Here is a 9843-nt window from a genome sequence, read left to right on the forward strand (position 1 = left end):
TAGAAACAGTCACGCAATTTGCTTCTTAAGAGATCGCACGCACGCACGCACGCACGTTCTCGCGATCAGCGATTGCACTGACACAGGCTACTGGACACCGGTAAAATTAACGGGAGACCGCGGTGGTCACGCCACGAAGCAGGATTAGAAACTGTGACGCTGGCACAGTGCTTCAAGTGCTTTGCACAGCGACTACTCTATTGTGCTATGGGATCGCTGTTTAATGTAGTGCTCTGTGTTCTATCAATTATGACAGTCTCGTGAAGCTGGCCGTAGCGTTTGTAAACCAAAGGCCCTCCTTCTCGTAAAAAAATGATTTTTATTTCTCTGGCTGTTACAATTGATATCAGTGGTTAATATGCTTGCCCTCAGTAAACAGCGCAACAAAAAGACAGCAAACAGTTAGAAAGAGTCACGCAATTGGCTTCTTAAGAGATCGCACGCACGCACGCACGCACGTTCTCGCGATCAGCGATTGCACTGACACAGGCTAATGGACACCGGTAAAATTAACGGGAGACCGCGGTGGTCACGCCACGAAGCAGGATTTGAACCTGTGATGCTGGCACAATGCTTCAAGTGCTTTGCACATCGACTACTCCATTGTGCTATGGGAGCGCTGTTTAAGGTAGTGCTCGGTGTTCTATCAATTATGACAGTCTCGTGACGCTGGCCGTAGAGTTTGTAAACCAAAGGCCCTCCTTCTCGTAAAAAATGATTTTTATTTCTCTGGCTGTTGCAATTGATATCAGTGGTTAATATGAGTGCCCTCAGTAAACAGCGCAACAAAAAGACAGCAAACAGTTACAAACAGTCACGCAATTAAACACTGAGAAACACTGAGTAAACACTGACCAGCAATCCTTTCGATGAAGAAGGCTACATTTGTGAACCATTTCTTGTGTTGGTTAAACAGGAGATATGAAGAGTTCTTGGTAAGTTGTACATTGATTTAATAGAATTTGTAATACATTTTTGTTTAGATGAGCCAAAAAATAGGAATCAGCTTTCATCTAACATTTACATCTATGTTTTTTGATGTGTAATTTTTAGATGCTTTTGGTTTGCCTCATCCATTGTGTCGGAAAAGAACAGGAGTGGGGAATGCGCTGTTGACTGCATGGCCAACTGGAGCACCCACAAGGCTCTTGTGAAGGAAGTCAACAAGCTCTTGTGCTTCAGGTGTGTATATGTGTTGACAAATATCTCTTGCACTTGGTAATTGTCATTGGTAATAAATTATCATTTAAGAACCACACAATGTCTTGTTTGCCCAATATAACTACCAGGGAGGTGTTACCAAGACAGCTGCAGAGTCGCAAGACTGGGCTTTAGTAATATTTTGTCAGACAGTAAAGGATAAATAGTTTAATGTTTTTCCCCCCTGCTAAGATGACATGTTGTCCATGCATCTCAAATTGAGAAGGATGGATGGAAAGAACTCTTTGACCAACCCCCAACTGAGAGAGCTGAGGTGGCTATCAGTAAGTATATTTGAGTGGACAAATAGAACTTCTCTGACAAATGACATGTTGAAATATTGCTTTAGACCTCATAATGATCTTGTAATATATGTTCTTTTATACCTTAATGCAGTTTGGAGACACCCCCCGACTGCTAGTGCTGCTGAAACAGGTGGAGGCAACAATGAAGTGGCAACAGAAAGAGAGAAGGCAGGTGGCAAAGGTTGCTGCTGTTGAAAAATACTTTGAGAGTGAGTTTGTGTGTGTGTGTGTGTGTGTGTGTGTGTGTGTGTGTGTGTGTGTGTGTGCGTGTCTGCAGCTGAGTAGGTCATGGTACATGGTACAAAAATACAGAATTTAAAGCACTAACACTACACTTAACTCACAACCCACAACTACTGACAATGGAATAACTCTTTTAGAGAAAAGTGTGTGTATGTGAGTGAGGGAGAGAGACAGAATATTTCTGTAAATGTTTAACTATGTTAATTTAGAATAATTTATTTCTTTGAATCATTATGTAATTTTAAAATGTTTATTTTTAATGAAAGATGTAGATTTTTGCAGATAAAAGTAGCTTGTATATTTTAACTGTTGTAATTTGTAAAGTGTATATATATATATGTAAAAGCTTGTATAATTTTAAAATGTTTGTTTTATTTGCAAGGTTGTGTTTGTTAAACTTGTTAATAAAAGTAGCTTGTGCTTTTAATTACTAGTTCTGGATTTCTGTTTATTTTCAATTACTTTTGGTAGTTAATGGGCCACATGTGGCCCGGGGACCCAGCCGACATTCAGCCAACACTCAGTCAGATCAGTTTTATAGTGTGTGGGCCAGTACAGGCCCGGGGACCAAGCCGACATTCAGCCAACACTCAGTCAGATCAGTTTTATAGTGTATGGGCCAGTACAGGCCCGGGGACCAAGCCAACACTCAGCATATCAGCTTTATAGTGTGTGGGCCAGTACAGGCCCGGGGACCAAGCCAACACTCAGCATATCAGCTTTATAGTGTGTAATTTTACTGTGTGTGGGCCACAACTGGGCCAAGAGAAACTATAAGAGTCATTTTACTGTGTGTGGGCCACACCTGGGCCAAGAGAAACAATAACAGTCATTTTACTGTGTGTGTGGGCCACACCTGGGCCAAGAGAAACAATAACAGTCATTTTACTGTGTGTGGGCCACACCTGGGCCAGAGCAAATTCTTTGTGTCAGATATCAGTGAATGGGTCATTTTTGGGCCGGGGACCAAGCCAGAAGTGGGCCAACACTCACACTACCCTGAAGCAGAGGTGGAAAAAGTACCAATACCTTGATGAAATATTACTCAAGTACAAGTTAAAATACCGATCTGAAAATGTACTTAAGTAAAAGTAAAAAGTAGTTCATTTAAAATGTACTTCAAGTAAAAGTTACTTAGCTACTTTTTTTTTGGGGGGGGGGTACCAGAACAACCAGTTTTACCAGAGACTTTCTAATGAGAAGATACAGCACTCAAAAAATCCTCCATAGTAATGCATGGGGTTAGTCAGTTGTCTACAAATATCACAACCCTTCCGCGGCAAAACCTTGACATGTGAATACATTGAGCCAATCATGTGGTGTGTTGTAAAATACATTGAGACAATCATGTGGTGTGCTGTGAAGACGTGCCAATCATCTGTTGTGATCTCGCTGCTGGTGCAAGATTGGTGTCGTGAAGCCTTACGCACACACATTTCTGCCGAAATAGATGCACGATAAGTGCCCAAAAAGTGTTGCAATATGGCCGCCGAGTGGAGGTACTTGCCTGAAAAGGACTTTGGTCCTAGCTCGAGTTGCTGCAGCCAGCAGCTAAGGCAGCCATGTTCATGCTCCCAGTGTGTAGCGCTGTAGCTGCAGCAACTCGAGCTAGGTAAAACCTTGTTTCAGTTTTGTTCATACCGACAGTACTCGGTGACGTTGAGAAATGGAGATCTATGTGAAAAATCACCGGAGTTCTCCTTTAAAGGAACCATATGTAAGATTGTGGCCAAGACCGATACTGCAATCACTTTCAAATTACTGTAGAGCGGTGTATCCCCTCCCCCTCCCCCCTGACTCGAGGTTGCCAACTCGGATGCCGAAACACTACTGACTTTGTGATTAGTAGTTAGGTGGAGGGTGGCGCATCAGGCCAAAACATGACGTGACATGACAAAACACAACATCAACATCAGTTGAGGGCTGCAACTTTTTAAATGACAATATCCTGGCCGGACTACTGTTGTCAGTAATATAAGTATTTGAAATGAACATGATTTCTTAATGTCTAGTGACATATCAGGGCTATTTTATGATTAATTGAAATACATTTCTTACATACGGTTCCTTTAAGTTTGAGCAGTAGTTGATTTTCAAAGTTAGTTGCACTCATCCTTGCGTCACTTTGCAGTGAACAGTAATCCAGCACAACTGAAAAGCCCCTCAAAGGCAGCTGAGGCAGGCAGGCCAATGTTGAGTTGCAGAGAGTTTTTTTTTTTATATTTAGAAACGAGCAGAAGGTTCAGCAGATTAAAGGGCGTCGAACTGGGGGGGAGAGTGAGAAGTATAGGGCCCCAATGGAGGAGAGGGCCCTTGAAAAGTGGAATACGGGGGTACAACATTTTCACCAGGCATTAGTAATAACTCAGGTAATCCACACATAAAAAAAATCCAAACAACTCCATAAGTAGAGTCATGTGTAATGAAGTGGAATAACACAGGGAAAAAGTATTGAACAAGCTAAGAAAAAGCACTAAGGCAAGGAAAGGAAAGGGAAGGGACGAGCTGGAATCTGTAAAAATAGTTATCCTTTCTATCTGTGCAAATTAATATAAGCTTGGTTAGTATATTGATAGGGTTTTAAAAAGGTTTTTTCATTACCAAGGTGTCACACAAGAAACATTTCATGATGGATAAAAGCAAAAAGCTCTCCCAAGACCTTTGCAACCATAGTGTTGCAATGAAACTGGTTACAGATGCATTTCAAAACTTCAGAATCTTCAGTAAGCAGCATGGGAGCCATTATCTGCAAGTGGAAGAAACATCACTGCCGTGCAGGATCTCCTCGCAATATTTCTGACCAGGCAGTCAGGATAGTCAATTCCAAGAGCCAAGGACCACTCGGAGAAAGCTCCAGAAAGACTTGAAGGCAGCCAATTCAATTAAATTCAATTAAACAGTTCTGGAAGTAACTAAAGATCAGGATTCCACAAAGTATTTTCCACAAAGTATTGAAGTATCCTTATGGTGCATAGTAGCATTTTAGTGTATGCTTGTATTACTGCTCATAGTAGTAAAATGTAGAAAATGTAAAGCCATGTTAGATGTTGTGTTTTTTTCTTGTTGGGGGGATTTGGGGTATTGTCGTTTGTGGTATAACCAAGCAATAAACCGAACTGACCTGTATTGGCATTAGGGTTGCAAAGTTAAGTTGGGAAATTTTGGAAATATTCCAAATTGGAAACTTTCATGGAATTAAAGGAAATTATGGGAATTAATGGGAATTTACGGGAATTAACTGGGAATTTTGGGTAATTCATACAAACTGTTTCATATACAAACATTAACATTTCGTTTTGTAATAAGCAATATGATTTGTATGTTGCTATTCTCGCTTAGCTTAGCATACAAAGCTAGCCAGCATGCTAGCGGGAATCCCATTCTCTGCCTATGGTTTACTAGCGTGCTAAACTAGCAACACTGAACTGCCCGAAATACACCACACCACTAAACAACAAAATCCGATTGGTTGGAACATTTTTTCCCCATGCATATGAACGCACCATAGGTTTCCTTTATGTCTAGCAGCCTATGTCGATTGCTGTGTGCATGTGATTGACATATGTGCAGGGTAGAAATTTGACTGAAATTGTATTAAATCAGGTTGTTTTAACTAATATTAGACTGCAAGATGGGGTTTTGTCCACTACATTTAAGTTCCCTGTTATAGACTAACTTGCCATATTAAAAATTCCCAGTTTATTCCCATTAATTCCCGTTTATTCCTGTTAATTCCCATATATTCCCGTTAATTCCCATGGAAAGTTTCCAACTTTGAAAATTCCCGGAATTTTGCAACCCTAATTGGCATAATGGAATTACACAATGGAATTATTATTGAAATAAAAATTGGGGGGATTGTCGTCTGCGTGGCACCAGCAGGCCTCAAACCAAATGACCTATTGACCTGCATTGAAACACTGCAATTACTCTGTCAATGCAAAAGTTGTTAGGCTGAGAAAACTAAAAAATGTCTATCTCCCATATCAGTGTCATCTGTTCACCAGAGGTAGGTGAACCACATTCTGGAAAAACATTGGGGGGGGATTGTCGTCCGCGTGGCAGCAGCAGGTCTCAAAGCGAATGACCTATTGACATATTTGTGACCGATGTTGACCAACAAAAGTTCTTAAATCATACACAAACGATCAAAACATCCATTGTTTGATTGATTATGATACACAGAGGTGTGCTGTGCTGAAATAAACACAATTTCACTTGTCTTAGATGCTGTGGGAATTTTGAGGCACAAGAAATCCTCAGAAATCGCTGTTCAGAGAGCATATTTTGACCGATGTTGACCAACAAAAGTTTTTAAATCATACACAAACCATTAAAACATCCATATTTTCATTGATTATGATACAGAGAGGTGTGCTGTGCTGAAATAATCCCAATTTCACTGACCTTACCTGCCATGGCAAGTTTGATGCAACGGACATACTCAGAAACTACAATTTAGATACCCATGTTGGCCAGACAGGCCTAGGTAAGTGTCACACCTATTATTTCCTGAAATGTCAACATGTGGCACATATTTCAATACAGGGAATGATAACAAACTTGTTTGTGAAATTTGAGACCTCCAGCTGCTTGTATGTTGTCAGGAGGCGGAGCCAAAGATTGGAAAATGTAGATTTCTAGGGGGCGCTATAGAGTCTGTGAATGTGTGAGTTGTGATTTTACTTAGCTCATGTATTTTATGTCATACATAGATGTCACATTCCAAATTTAGTCTGTCTATGAGCTATACAAGTTAGAAATGCTAACCCTAGGTTTAGATGGCCATAACTTGCATAGGTCAGACAGGCCTTGATAGGATTACATCAGTTAATTCAAGATAGTGCCAGCATGTGGCACATATTTTGATACACGGGATGATAACAAACTAGTTTGTCAAATTTGGGACATCTAATGGCTTTTGTATTGCCAGGAGGTGGAGCCAAATATAGGAAATATTGGATTTCTAGGGGGCGCTATAGAGTCTGTGAATATGTGACATGCGAATTTACCATAAACTCATATATTGTGTCATATACGGATGTCACCGCCATATTGAAGATTTTTTTTAGCTTTGTCAGCCTAACAAGTGTTGCGTTGACAGTGTAATTGCATTGTGCCAATACAGGTCAAAAGGTCATTTGCTTTGAGACCTGCTGCGGCCACGCGGACGACAATTCCCCCAATTTTTTTTCAGAATCTGGTTCCCCTCCCTCTGATGAACAGATGACCCTGATACGGAAGATAGACATTTTTTAGTTTTCTCAGCCTAACAACTTTTGCGTTGACAGTGTAATTGCATTGTGCCCATACAGTTCAAAAGGTCATTTGCTTTGAGACCTGCTGCTGCCACGCGGACGACAATTCCCCCAATTTTTTTTCAGAATGTGGTTCCCCTCCCTCTGATGAACAGATGACACCGATATGGGAGATAGACATTTTTTAGTTTTCTCAGCCTAACAACTTTTGCGTTGACAGTGTAATTTCACTGTGCCAATACAGGTCAATAGGTCATTCGCTTTAAAGCCTGCTGGTGCCACTCAGACGACAATTCCCCAATTTTTATTTCAGAATGTGGTTCTCCTCCTTCTGCTGAACAGATTTGACCCCCATATTGAAGGTACCTTGCACCTTCTCTGTGCAAGCATCCTCTAACCTGGCCTTTTTAGGAGGCTTTCCTGTCAAGGCGAATGAGAGGATTGCTCTTTTATTTTTCAAAGACAGATGCAATGATTAATGCATTCATGGCCAGGATATAATTATGCAATATGACAAGATTTCAAAAGTGACCTATAACACCGACTATGCAATACACTTTAATTTATTTAGCCTACTATTTATTAACTTTTATGTATTTAGTGCTAATAAAATGATTAAGCCTATTTGGAGAGAGAGAGATGTTTATAGCCTAAAGCAAGACTTAAAGCAATAAAAATGTATGTGCCTGAAGTTATCAGACATTTATGAGGACGTCATATATACTGTTGTCTCATTGCCTATTTTCAAATCTTAAGCATACCAGCTCACGACTGAATTTAGGCACGGTGCCTGAACACTTTAAACCTGATAATGTGACAATATGTCTGTCATTGTGTGATGACGAAAATATGACTAGGCCTAAACTGTTCTGAGCAGGTGTTGTCGGTGAACACGCTGTAACTATTCGATAAGTTCAGACACTCATGAACAACTGATGCAAATTATCTGGAAAACATTCTCTAACAGCAGTCAAGTTGTCATTGTTTGTGTCAAACAATTTGTGAATTTATTGTAACATTAAAAGATGACTTTTAATCAGCAGAATCACGCAGATTATGCCCAGATACAGTAGTGCTATTTTCTGATTGGCTAATGTGTAGGCCCTTTCTTTTTTTGATTGGCTGATAAGTGGCAGAATCGTCTAAGAACTCCAGGGAGACGTGCTTGATGCCTGCACAGCCATAGACATTTGGGCGCTGCAGCATATTAAATATATCATGAATATTTTTTCTGCCTGAGAAATACAATGTGTAGCGGAAGTGAGTGATAAAGACCGAAATGAATGACTGTCACGCACGCTCAATGCGTGACACTTGAGAGCCCTGTGTCTTACATACATTCATTGTGAAAGTGATCAGTTCTCATGCATATTATGAGAGAAAAAATAAGCAGTCAAGTTTATTTATATAGCCTAGCACATTTAATAGGGAGGTCTTTCAAGGACACCTATCCGTTTGACTTAGAACCAGGCTTGGAATTTCACCATTTTAGGGGAAAGGCCACTTGGCCTTCAGTTGGGCATATTTGGTGGGGGGCACAAAGGCCACATGTCAGGGCACCAAGGCCAAAAGTTAACTATTCAGTAGTAGGCTATAAAAATGATCAAAGTTGTATTTAGCCTATTCACAGCAGTAGTCTTGCATCACTGTATGAAACATTACAAAAACATGAAACATGACTTAGGCCTAGACATAGAACTGTAAATCATCTGATCATCTCATATTTACAGCTATCTAGGCTATATTTAACATTTATTTTATATTTGGCCTGTTATAAATCATGTATTGAACAAAGCACAGCTCAGAGTCAGCTTTAAGAAATTAAAATAGCCTAGATGCATGCTTAGCATTTTGTGATCATTAAGGCTCCTTTCACAAACTTAGTCAGCTGTATATCCTCTGGTTTTAATATTTACCGATATCTAGGCAATATTTGTCACATGTATTTTGTATTTGGCCTGTTATGAAATCATGTAGAACAATTTAAACACATTTTGAAACCTAAAGACCAAAGTTGGAGACATAAATGTAGACCTGGCTGCAAATTTAAAACCGGAATACTCTGGAATGGCTAACTGTACAGGGGAATGCTTTGTGACCTCGGTGTTCGGTAAGGTCTGCTGTTTATTCTGATATGGTTTGTCATGTGTTGACCAAAGGGTTCGTGAAGTATTCCACCGAGATGAATGGGTAGGGAGATGGGCGCAGAACCTAGAAGTTATGATTCAATTTAATCATATTATTTACTTTTCTCGCGAACCGTTCACCACAGCAATTGGCGGCAAACATTGTTTAAAAGCTGAGAAAAAGCTCTTTAATGTGATGTGATACATGTGTCTGAGTGATGAGTAGGCTACTTCCGATCGGAAGTATTTCAACTGAGAGGAATAGGTGAATTTGGGCACTTTGCCATGCGCTGTCATTTTCTCCACTGCGTAAGACTGAATTAATTTGCGTTGTGATGCTAAGATTATTTTGACAGGCCATAGGCTAAATGAAAATCGCTATTAGACGGACGCAAAGCAGAATATTGAAAGAAGGGGGCACCAAGGCCACAGTGGCCTGTAAACCTTTGATTTTCAAAGGGTCATCACGGCCAACGCATTCCTACCCTGCTTAGAACATTTAAGTTGTATAGCCAAATAATGAAATAAACGGCCACATGCGCTGGTACTTATGTAGTAATAACATTTTGTCAATCATCATAAATAACACATTGGATACATACTGTTGAGTATTTACTAAAATAATTGTCAACATTCATGCCGTTCGTAGCCTTCAATCACCATACATAACACAGTGGAGACATACGGTCGAATATTTAATTGTTTATTTTT

The 9843-nt window shown here is 40.1% G+C and overlaps 1 long non-coding RNA gene across 1 annotated transcript; it reads left to right on the forward strand.

Annotated features, from left to right (window-relative positions):
* The first annotated feature begins 774 nt into the window (after positions 1-774).
* On the forward strand, positions 775-2029 carry LOC121698810. The gene is made up of 4 exons (XR_006026870.1): positions 775-935; positions 1054-1182; positions 1393-1484; positions 1597-2029. It is a non-coding gene; the product is annotated as an uncharacterized LOC121698810 (long non-coding RNA).
* Positions 2030-9843: the final 7814 nt, after the last annotated feature.

This window comes from Alosa sapidissima, chromosome 23, assembly GCF_018492685.1.
Source record: "Alosa sapidissima isolate fAloSap1 chromosome 23, fAloSap1.pri, whole genome shotgun sequence".
NCBI lineage: Eukaryota > Metazoa > Chordata > Actinopteri > Clupeiformes > Clupeidae > Alosa > Alosa sapidissima.